Below are 13228 nucleotides of genomic sequence, written 5' to 3' on the forward strand. Positions count from 1 at the left end.
TTTTTGTAGCTTTTCTTTACACCGCTTCCAGTCTTTTTACATCTTTAGCAATAATAAATAACTGAATTCACTTATCTTAGCTGGTATAGATAGTGCACGGTCTGTTGTTGCTTCTCCGTATCCCCCGTGTTGCAGTGAACTGTGATTAAAACCCGTACTCCATCGCTATTCCCGACGTGGAACCACGTTTCTTCATAGAGGCTTTTTCAAGGGAATGGGGGAGGAGGAGAGGTTGGTTTAGGGGGAAAGATAAGAAGCTCAGTCTTGGTCATGTTTAGTTTCAGATGGCGCTGAGACATCCAGGCAGCAATGTCAGACAGGCAGGCTGATACTTTGGCCTGGATTTCGGCTGAGATTTCTGGTGTGGAGAGGTAGATCTGGTAGTCATCAGCGTAAAGATGATACTGAAAACCATGGTATGAGATCAGAGTACCAAGGGAAGAAGTATAGATGGAGAAAAGAAGAGGTCCCAGGACTGATCCCTGAGGTACACCAACTGACAGTGGGATAGAAGTAGAGGAGGATCCACTAGAGTATACACTGAAGCTACGCTGGGAGAGATAAGAAGAAAACCAGGAAAGAACAGAGCCCTGAAATCCAAGTGAGGACAGCGTATCAAGGTGTAGGCTGTGATCAACAGTGTCAAAAGCAGCAGATAGATCGAGAAGGATGAGGATAGAATAGAGACCTTTGAATCTGGCCAGAAACAGATCATTGGAGACTTTAGCAAGCGCTGTTTCAGTTGAATGAAGGGGGCGAAAGCTCACTCTCACTGTGAGCCTGTATTCCCATCAGAACTGCTGAGCTCCCACTCTCACTGTAAGCCTGCACTTACTTTAGGCAGACGATGCTTCACTAATCAAAATCCTTTTAGTTCTAACTTTATCTAACTAGAAATAAATATCATTTAATTGAATTAAGTTTCAAAACTATATTAATCATCCTACTTAATTTTATTATCTTTATTGAAAGATGATTTCTACTAAACTGCTCCTTACTATTTACTCACTTTCATTAATCCATTACATACTAACCACTCCTCTCTCTGAAACCAACTATATTCCAACAATAATCCTACCTTTTCAACCATCCAGACACAATATATTCCGCCATTATAATAACAATAATCTAAACAATGGAAATACTTCTCTACATAAGCAACATCAAATTAAAGGAAAAAAAGGGTCATAATAATACTACATTACAAGAAAATAGACAATTAAGAAAAATCAATATAATCTCTAATCCAACCGTTCCCATTCAAGCAATTCAACTTAGATATACTAATGCTAGATCAGTAGTCAATAAATCAACAACAATAACAGAGTGGATTATTGATGACAACCTTGATCTATTAATTATTAATGAACCTTGGATTCATGATCATAACGACCCAATAATACTGGATCTTTGCCCTCCAGGCTATAAAATTATCCATTGGACAAGAAAGGGAAAGAGAGGAGGAGGCATTGCAGTGATCTACAATTCCTATCTTACTTTAGCAACTACAGCTGAATCCATAACACCATTACTGGAAATTGCTTCAATCAATGTTAATCACAATTCCTTGCTTGACCATCTAAGTATTATTTTGTTTTATAGACCACCTGGTAACTGGCAAGAATGTCAACCACATTTCATGGACTTCATTTCGAATAACTGCATATCTAATTCCAATCTTCTTATATTAGAGGACATAAACTTACATCTAGAAGACCCTAATGCAAAAAATGCAAGAGAATGTATGGATTTTCTTCAGTCATGGGAACTTACTTTTATTTGTTGCATTTGTATCCCACATTTTCCCACCTATTTGCAGGCTCTGATACTCAAGCAACTCATGCCAAAGGACATACTCTCGACCTCTTTGCATATAAATGCTCTTCAGATCATTCCCTTATACTAACTGATACAAAATGGTCAGATATCCCATGGTCAGACCATTATAAATTAATATTTCCCTTCAATGGAGGAATAAAACTCTGTCCAAAAACAAGAACGTACAACTTATACTACAAGAGGCCAGATCGATCCGGCCCTATTCTGGGAACAGCTCTACTTGGACGATTGGTCAATACAAAAGGATTCCAAACATTACCTTACATCTTGGACAATAGATGCAAAAACACACTTGATACATGGCACCACTACAAACTAGAACCTCACAGAGACATAGTTCATTACCATGTTTTAATGAAGTACTAAAAACACTAAAAACTCAAGTTAGGAGACTTGAACGAGCATGGAATAAATCAAAGATGAACGCACATTTGACGCATGGAAAAAATGCAAAGAAAATATAAATACACAATCAGACAAACCAAAAGGACATACTTTAAATCCAAAATAGGACCAAATTATAAAGACATACATAAATTATTCCAACTTGTACAAAAACTGATTGACACTTCACTGGTCATCACAACTAAAACAGACACCCCATCAGCAGATGATCTGGCTACATACTTCAATGAGAAAAGTATTAAACTACGTTCTACCTTGCCACTCAACCCTACTGACTACGAAAAATTCATTAATTGCTTGGATCCAACCACCGACGAATATCCAGCAGACTGAATCTGGACAAACTTTGACTTATTGATGGAGAATACAGTTACTCAATTGATTAACAAATTCACCAAGTCCCATTGCAAATTGGACGCATGCCCTAGTTACCTAATAAAATCTGCTCCTCAATGTTTTTTAACAGACCTCACCTCCTGCTTAAACTATATGCTCCAACATGGTTTTTTCCCGGTGGATAAAGGTAATATTCTGCTTACCCGATTCCCAAAGGCTTAAGAAAACATTAAATGTTATAAGTAACTACCGCCCGGTTGCATCCATTCCTCTCATCGTCAAATTAATGGAAAGTCTAGTTACTAAACAGCTTACTGACTATTTAAATAACTTTTCAATATTACATATATCTCAGTCAGGATTTCGATCTAATCATAGCACCGAAACAGTGCTATTAACACTCTTAACAAAATTTAAACAAATTATTGCAGCTGGCAACAATGTTCTCCTCTTACAATTTGACATGTCTACGCCTTCGATATGGTTAGCCATAATATTCTAGTGAACATCCTAGAATATTTTGGAATTGGAGGAAATGTATTGAACTGATTTAAAGGCTTCCTAACCGCTAGAAATTACCAAGTCCTTTCAAATTCTATTACATCTTCTCCATGGAATGTGGAGTGATTCAGGGATCGCCGCTTTCACCGACTCTCTTCAACTTAGTGATGACACCACTGGCAGAATCATTATCCAATCAATCCTTACATCTATGCTGATGATGTCACGATATATATTCCGTTCAGAAATGATTTAACAGAAATCACAAAGGAAATCAATCACAGCTTCCAAATAATGAATTCATGGGCCGATGCATTCCAACTAAAGCTTAATGCTGATAAGAGTCAATTATGCTAATATTAACACTCCAAACCACATTCTTCCTGTCTCGGATACCTTGAAACTCCTAGGAGTCACAATTGATCGAAATCTTACCCTAGAGAGCCACGCAAAAAATGTAACAAAGAAAATGTTCCATGCAATGCCGAAACTTAAAAGAGTTAAACCTTTCTTCCCAAGGGAGGTTTTTCGCAACCTGGTGCAGTCAATGGTGTTAAGCCATTTGGACTATTGCAATTCCATTTATGCCGGATGTAAAGCACAAATCATTAAGAGACTTCAGACAGCCCAAAACACTGCAGCCAGAATCATATTTGGAAAGGCGAAATATGAAAGTGCCAAACCCCTCAGAGAAAAATTACACTGGCTACCATTAAAAGATCAAATTACATTCAAAATCTGTACCCTGGTCCACAAAATTATTCATGGTGAGGCCCCGACATGTATGTTTGACCTCGTCAAATTACCAGCAAGGAATACAAAACGTTCGTCACGTACTTTCTTGAATCTCCATTACCCCAATTGCAGAGGACTTAATTTAAATTAATATATGCATCTAGTTTCTCTTACATTTGTACGCAATGTTGGAATGCACTGCCGAATGCCATAAAAACAACACCCGATTTGGCAGCCTTCCGGAAACTATTAAAGACTAACCTGTTCAGAGAAACTTATCAAAAGGACCCTTCTTAAAAAACAGGACATCAGAACTGTACCAGAATTAGTTAACATTGAATTATTCTTATTTTGTTTACTTTATCACATTGTCATTATTGAATGCTTTTCACTACCCTTGATTTCAGCGCCCGAAATGTATTGATTACCGATTTTATTCTAATTTACTGTGTACTCTATATACTCTGATTGGAACATTCTTCTGTATTTCTTATTCCGGAAATGGCGATCGCCACTACGTTACTTGTAAGCCACATTGAGCCTGCAAAGAGGTGGGAAAATCTTGGATATAAATGCAGAAAATAAATAAATAAATAAATAAATATTGACGTGGATCAAGAATAGCTTGAGATGAAAGAAAGTCAAGGCAATGGCGGTGAACAGCACCGTTCAAGTATCTTGGATAGGAAAGGGAGGAGGGAGATGGAATGATAGTTGGAAGGACAGGTAGGGTCCAATGAAGGTTTTTAAGGAGTGGTGTGACTACGGCATGTTTGAAGGCAATAGGAACAGTCGAAGTGGACAGTGAAAGATTGAGGATATGACAGATAAAAGGGATGACAGTAGCAGAGATAGTGTTAAGTAAATGGGTGGGAATAGGATCAGAGGAACAGGTAGTTAGTTTCAAGGAAATAAGATGTGTAGTTTCCTCTTCAGTGATTTCAGAAAAGGAGGCAGTTACACCAGCTCTAGGGCTGTCATAAATGCTAACGCCTCTCTGCTAGGCACATATATTCTCTATTACGCTAGTATTCTATTAAAGAAAGTAGGTACCTATATTCCTTTATAGAAAAGGCTGCTACCAGGCAGCCAGTTATAGAATGGCTCTATATACGTATAGGGCCAAATTCTATAAAGGGTGCCTAAAAAATTGGCACAGAGAATAAAACGCTTAAGCAGTATTCCATAAGCCACACCTAAAGTCCTGCATGGTTTATAGAATAATGCGTAAACAGAGAGGTTACACATAAATTTACGTGCTTTCATTTGCACCAACGAAAACGAGGTTCAAATGCCTGCACATAAATTTATATGCAGAGCACCCATATTTTATAGTTACATGCGTAATTCAAAACCATGCCCCCGGTCCACCCTGAAATGCTCATGACCCTCCCATTTCCACATCCCCTTTTTCAGGCATTGCATAAGATTTAGGTGCGGATCCTGTGCCTAAATTTATGCATATTAGACCCAATTAAATCTAATTAGAGCCAATAATTGCTTATTAAAAAGCTAATTGACACTAATTGGCTCATTATTCTATTAAATAGCATGTGCAAATCTGGGGTGCACCTAAATCTGTGCACGCAATTTTGGATGACTTTTATAGAAGCAGGGGGTCAATCCCACAAAACCTATACAGGGTGCTACTTTTAGGTACCTGTTTGGAGCCTAGTCAATAAAAGAAAAAAGAGGCACCTACTTTCCCATTTATAGCAAAGATTCTCAACCCTGTCCTCGGGACACCCCTAGGCAGTCAGATTTTCAGGATACCCAAATTCAAACAAGCTCTCAAAATCCATCTTTTTTACTATTTCTTTTACTTCCTCTACCTAATATTTTTCTCGTTTCCTCTTTTTTATTATTATTTTAGATTTCAAATGCTGTATTTTATTTTATTTTTTTTATTGGAAACTGCATTTGCCTACAACCCAGGCCTTAGTAGTACATAAGTATGGCCATACTGGGACAGACTGAAGGTCCATCAAGCCCAGCATCCTTTTTCCTACAGTGGCGAATCCAGGTCACATGTACCTGGCAAGATTTTATGCTGCTTATCCTAGAAATAAGCAGTGGATTTTCCCCAAGTCCATCTTAATAATGGTCTATAGACTTTTCCTTTAGGAAGCCATTCAGACCTTTTTTAAACCCTGCTAAGGTAACCGCCTTTACCACATTCTCTGGCAATGAATTCCAGAGTTTCATTACACATTGAGTGAAGAAAAATTGATTTGTTTTAAATTTAATACTTTGCAGCTTCATTGCATGCCTCCTCATCCTAGCATTTTGGGAAAGAGTAAACAAATGATTCACGTCTACCCCTTCCACTCCACTCATTATTTTATAGATCTCTATCATATCTCCCCTCAGTCGTCTTTTCTCCAAGCTGAAAAGCCCTAGCCACTTTAGCCTTTCCTCACGTGGAAGTCGTCCCATCCCCTTTATCATTTTCATCACCCTTCTCTGTACCTTTTCTAATTCCACTATATCTTTTTTGAGATGCGGCGACCAGAACTGAACACATTATTCAAGGTTCGTTCGAACCATGGAGCTATACAAAGGCATTATAATGTCCTCATTTTTATTTTCCATTCTTTTCCTAATAATACCCAATATTCTACTTACATTCTTAGCCGCCACAGCACACTGAGCAGAGGGTTTCAACGTATCATCGACGCCTAGATCCCTTTTCCTGGTCAGTGACTCCTAACATGGAACCTCGCATTATGTAGCTATAATTTGGGTTCCTCTTTCCCACATGCATCACTTTGCATCACTTTGCACTTGCTCACGTTAAACATCATCTGCCATTTAGATGCCCAGTCTCCCAGTCTCGTAAGATCCTCTTGTAATTTTTCAGAATCCTCTCGCAATTTAATAACTTTGAATAACTTTGTGTTGTCTGCAAATTTAATTACCTCACTAGTTACTCCCATCTCTAGATCATTTCTAAATATGTTAAAAAGCAGCGGTCCCAGCATAGACCCTGTGGAACCCCACTATCTACCCTTCTCCGTTGATAATACTGACCATTTAACTCTACTCTCTGTTTTCTATCTTTTAACCAAATTTTAATCCACAATAGGGAACTACCTCCTATCCTATGACTTTCCCATTTCCTCTGGAGTCTTTGAGAAACTTTGTCAAACACCTTTTGAAAATCCAGATACACAATATTGACCGGCTTATCAACATGTTTGTTCACCCCTTCAAAGAAATGTAATAGATTGGTGAGGCAAGATTCTCCTCACTAAATCCATGTTGAGTTTGTCTCATTAATCCATGCTTTTGAATATGCTCACTAATTTTGTTCTTTATAATAGTCTCTATCATTTTGCCCTGCACCGACATCAGGCTCACCAGTTTATAATTTCCCGGATCTGCTCTGGAACCTTTTTTAAAAATCGGCATTACATTGGCCACCCTCCAATCTTCCGTAACCATGCTTGATTTTAAAGATAAAATACATATTACTAGCAATAATTCTGGAAGTTCATTTTTCAATTCTATCAGTACTCTGGGATGAATACCGTCTGGTCCAGGAGATTTGCTTCTCTTCAATTTGTCAAATTGCCCCGTTACATCCTCCAGGTTTATAGAGATTTCATTCACTTTTTCCGACTTGTCAGCTTCCTCGGTGAAGACCAAAGAAAAGAATTAATTTAATCTCTCCGCTATGGCTTTGTCATCCCTGATTGCCCCTTTTACCCCTCGGTCATCTAGCAGTCCAACTGATTCTTTTGCTGGCTTCTTGCTTTTAATATACCTAAAAAAAAAAATTTTTACTATGTGTTTTTAAGGGGCATAATCGAACGGCGTCTGCCAAATAGATGGCCGGCCATCTATTTGGCCGGCGCCGCAAAGAGCAGTCCCAAACCATATTATCGAAAAAGATGGCCAACCATCTTTCATTTCAATAATACGGTTCGAGCCGGCCAAATGTCAGAGATGGCCGGGTTTGAGATGGCCGGCATCGGTTTTCGCTGATAATGGAAATTAATGCCGACAATCTCAAACCTGGCCAAATCCAAAGCATTTGGTCATGGGAGGAGCCAGCATTTATAGTGCATTGGTCCCCCTGACATGCCAGGACACCAACCGGGCACCCTAGGGGGCACTGCAGTGGACTTCAAAAATAGTTCCCAGGTGCATAGCTCCCTTACCTTGGGTGCTGAGCCTCCCAAATCCCCCCCAAAACCCACTCCCCACAACTGTACACCACTACCATAGCCCTTAGGGATGAAGGGGGGCACCTACATGTGGCTACTCTGGGTTCTGTGGGGTTTTGGAGGGCTTAACATTTACCACCACAAGTGTAACGGGTAGGGGGGGATGGGCCTGGTTCCACCTGCCTGAAGTGCACTGTACCCACTAAATACTGCTCCAGGGACCTGCATACTGCTGTCAGGGAGCTGGGTATGACATTTTAGGCTGATATAGAGGCTGGAAAAAATATATATTTTTTTTTGGGGTGGGAGGGGGTTGGTGACCACTGTGGGAGTAAGGGGAGGTCATCCCCGATTCACTCAGGTGGTCATTTGGTCAGTTGGGGCACCTTTTTGCAGCTTGGTCCTGAAAAATAAAGGGACAAGTTTGGCCAGCTCTGCAATGGAAAGCAGTTGGCGCCGGCCAAAATCGGCATTCGATTATACCGATTTGGCCAGGTTCAGGAGATCACCGGCCATCTCCCGATTTGTGTCGAAAGATGGCCGGCTATCTTCAAAAATAAACTGGCTTGCCTCCAACTTTTTCTTCCTTATCAGCACTTTGCATTTGACTTGACATTGCTTATGCTGTTTCATATTATTTTCAGTCGGTTCCTTCTTCCATTTTCTGAAGGATTTTCTTTTAGCTGTAATAGCTTCCTTCTTCTCACTTTTTAATCATGCCGGCTGTCATTTGATCTTCCTTCCTTCTTTTTTAATACATGGTATACATTTGGCCTGGGCTTCCTGAATGGCATTTTTGAACAGTATCGCCTGATGTAAATTTTTGACCTTCGCAGCTGCTCCTCTAAGTTTTTTTCTCACCATTCTTCTCATTTTATCATAGTCTCCTTTTTGAAAGTTAAATGCTAACATATTGGATTTCCTGTGTATACGTAGTCCAAAGCCAATATCAAAATCAGAGTTATCAAGTGACCCCAGCAATATTACCTCCTGCACGAGATCATATGCTCCACTAAGGACTAGGTCTAGAATTTTTCCTTCTCTTCTCAGCTCCTGTACCAGCTGCTCCATAAAGCAGTCCTTGATTTCATCAAGGATTTTTACCTCCCTAGCATGCCCTGATGTTATGGTGTATCAATTCTTTATAAATAAATAAATATCCACAGCTGTAGGGTAGGGAAAGCCAGCACAATTCTTATCTGAGTTTCCTTCAGTCAGCAGACGAGCTGAGCAGCCTGGAGCTCTTTGCTTGTCTGCTGACTGAAGGAAACTCAAACAGATAAGAATTGTGCTGGCTTTCCCTACCCTACAGCTGTGGTTTCTGCACATTTCTGGTGCATTTCTTAACCTTGTCTTCCCCTTGACTTAACCTTGTCTTCCCCTTGTCCCAAACAGCTGTGTAGAATAGTGGCTTAACACAGTCTTAGAGATAGGTTTTACAGCAAACACATTCCACACGTTAAGTTTAAGCCCCCCCCCCCCCCACCCTTCCCCTCATCCCACCCACCTCAAGACTGACACTTCCTAATAGCTTTTCTGAATACACTACTTATCAAATTAACTCCACCCTAATTACAACTGTCTCAGTTTGCTGAGGAGTAAAATTAATCTTGCACACGGTTAAACCCCATCATAGCATACCTGTTCATACCCATTCCAACAAATCAGAATGACTTTTATTCTCTGTAATAATTGTGGTGCTTTAGTTTCAAGGCCAATCATCTGGAGCCTTAAGGCTTGTCCTATCTGTCATAAGCTCACTAGTTTAAAACAGGAGCTCAGTAAAGTAAAGCAGGAATTAGATGCACTTAAAGCAACTTCTAAGACTGCACAACATCATAATGCAGAGAATCAAGCCAAATTCACACCACTACCTCAAAGGATAAAACCACCTAAGAATAGATGGTTCACCGTAGGCTCAGGCAGACTTCTTTATGTGACACAGAGGCATCCACCCTCACAAGTGTTGCCCCTACAGAATTCTTTTGCTCCATTACAACACTGTGATGTTCCTCAAAATAGAACTGAGGCGGAAGAACAAGCAATGGAGGTGAAACAAAAAGATATGAAGGTACCCAAAGACAAAAAAACAACCCCAAATCACAAATGTTGAAACACATACCAGAAAATGTAGATGAAAAGCGATGACCACAAATGCTCGCAGTCTAAGCAATAAAGTTCATGACCTTCAAGCCCTGATGTTGGAGGTAGACTTAGACATTGTTGCAATCACGGAGACATGGCTAAATGATTCCCATGAATGGGATGCAAACATAACGGGCTATAATCTATTTAGGAAAGATAGAGAGGGTCAAAAAGGTGGAGGAGTAGCTCTGTATGTGAGAATGACATCGAGGCAACTGAAATGTCAGGGACCTGGGGAAAGGAAGAAGCAATATGGATCACCTTAAAAAGAGATGATAAAACCTCTATACACGTGGGTGTTGTCTACAGACCTCCGATACAATTGGAGGATCTAGATAAAGATCTGGTCACAGATATCCATAAGTTGGGAAAGAAGAGAGAGGTGCTGTTGCTGGGATATTTCAATCTGCCGGATGTAGATTGGAAAGTTCCTTCTGCGGAATCAGAAAGAAGTAAAGAGATAGTGGATGCTTTTCAAAGTGCTCTGCTCAGACAAATGGTGACGGAACCCACGAGGGAGGGAGCGACGCTGGATCTGGTGCTCACAAATGGGGATAGTGTATCAAATGACCGAGTGGGTGCCCACTTGGGCGGCAGTGACCATTAAACGGTTTGGTTTGATATGACAGCTGAAGTGGAGGGCGGCCACTCAAAAATCAAGGTCCTGGATTTCAAGCATGCTGACTTTAGTAAAATGGGGAAATACCTGAGGAAGGAGCTGATGGGATGGGAGGATGAACAAGAAGTGGAAGGACAGTGGTCCAGGCTGAAAGAAGTTATAAATAGGGCCATAAACCTTTATGTAAGGAGAGTAAATAAAAGCAAGAGAAAAGGAAACCAATATGGTTCTCCAAACAAGTGGCTGAGAAAATAAAGGCTAAAGAGTTGGCGTTACTGAAATACAGAAAGACTCAAGAAGAGGAACACGGGGAGGAATACTGGATGAAACTGAAAGAAGCCAAGAGTGAGATACGTCTGGCGAAAGCGTAAGAACAAATGGCTAGAAATGTAAGGAGGGGTGACAAAAATTTCTCCAGGTATATTAGTAAAAGAAGGAAGACTAAAAAGGGAATTGTGAGACTGAAAGATGCTGAGAACCGCTATATAGATAATGATGAAGAAAAAGTAAATTTGCTAAATAGATACTTTTGTTCTGTTTTCACAGAAGAAAATCCTGGAGCAGGACCGCAATTGACTGGCAAAAGTACATGTGAGAATGGAGTGGATATAGCACCGTTCATGGAAGAGAGTGTGTATGAACAACTTCAAAATCTAAAAAGTGGACAAAGCAGTGGGACCGGATGGGATCCACCCCAGGATATTGAGGGAGCTCAGAGAGGTTCTGGCGGGTCCTCTTAAAGATTTGTTTAATAAATCCTTGGAGACGGGAGAGGTTCCGTGGGATTGGAGAACGGCAGAGATGGTCCCTCTTCACAAAAGTGGTGATAGGGAAGAAGCTGGAAACTACAGGCCGGTAAGCCTCACTTCAATTATTGGAAAAGTAATGGAAGCCATGCTGAAGGAAAGGATAGTGAATTTCCTAGAAGCAAATAAGTTGCAAGATCCGAGACATGGTTTTACCAAAGGGAAATCGTGCCAAACGAATCTCATTGAATTCTTTGACTGGGTGACCGGAGAATTAAATCAAGGTCGTGCTATGGACATAATCTACTTAGATTTCAGCAAAGCTTTTGACACGGTTCCCCACAAGAGACTCTTGAATAAACTAGACGGGCTGAAGATAGGACCCGAAGTAGTGAACTGGATTAGGAACTAGTTGACGGGCAGACTCCAGAAGATGGTGGTTAATGGAGTTCGCTCGGAGGAGGGAAAGGTGAGTAATGGAGTGCCTCAGGGATCAGTGCTGGGGCCGATTCTATTCAATATATTTGTGAGTGACATTGCCAAAGGCTTACAAGGTAAAGTTTGCCTTTTTGCGGATGACACCAAGATTTGCAACAGAGTGGACACCCGGGAGGGAGTGGAAAGCATGAAAAAAGATCTACGGAAGCTAGAAGAATGGTCTAAGGTTTGGCAATTAAAATTCAATGCGAAGAAATGCAAAGTGATGCACTTAGGGAGTAGAAATCCACGGGAGATGTATGTGTTAGGCGGGGAGAGTCTGATAGGTACGGACGGGGAGAGGGATCTTGGGGCGATAGTATCTGAGGACCTGAAGATGACAAAACAGTGTGACAAGGCGGAGGCAGTAGCTAGAAGATTGCTAGGCTGTATAGAGAGAGGTGTGACCAGCAGAAGAAAAGAGGTTTTAATACCCCTGTATAAGACATTGGTGAGGCCCCACCTGGAGTATTGTGTTAAATTTTGGAGGCCGTATCTTGCGAAGGATGTTAAAAAAATGGAAGCGGTGCAAAGAAAAGCTACGAGAATGGTATGGGATTTGCGGTGCAAGACATATGAGGAGAGACTTGTTGACCTGAACATGTATACCCTGGAGGAAAGGAGAAACAGGGGTGATATGATACAAACATTCAAATATTTGAAAGGTATTAATCCGCAAACGAACCTTTTCCGGAGATGGGAATGTTGGATTATTTGTAGTAAATAATTAGCAGATTTTAGTACACACAGCTTCAGCTTTAGAAATGTTAATTTCTTTCTTCATCTCTCTCTCATTCACCCCTGAATAATTCACTGCTGAGTCACTTTAAAGTTGAAGTAACAAAACATCTGTTTACTCACAGTTTGCAGTTAGATTATAATCAGACAGGCTTATATATACATATTACTATACATTTGTATTATCAGCTCCTTCCATGTGCTTAGATGGTAATGGATGCTCACACCACCATAGATCCTCTCAGGTTAGGAGAGATCATGAGCTCCATGTGCTCCATGTGCTGCATGTGCTGCATCTAACCCCCACAGGAAGTTGCATAGCTGTGTGACCTCTCTAAGTAATTCACATCAGAGGTCACAGAGTAATCACAGAGAAATAATAGGTGACAGGCAATGCATGTAAAATACAATACATTCCAACAAACCCCTTCTCATGCATAACTGTCATGCAATTATTTATTCATACAAAGTCCAAGCTTTATACGAAGATTCACAAAATGTTCTCTGGGTAACGGTTT

Source organism: Microcaecilia unicolor, chromosome 4, assembly GCF_901765095.1.
Source record: "Microcaecilia unicolor chromosome 4, aMicUni1.1, whole genome shotgun sequence".
NCBI classification, from domain to species: domain Eukaryota; kingdom Metazoa; phylum Chordata; class Amphibia; order Gymnophiona; family Siphonopidae; genus Microcaecilia; species Microcaecilia unicolor.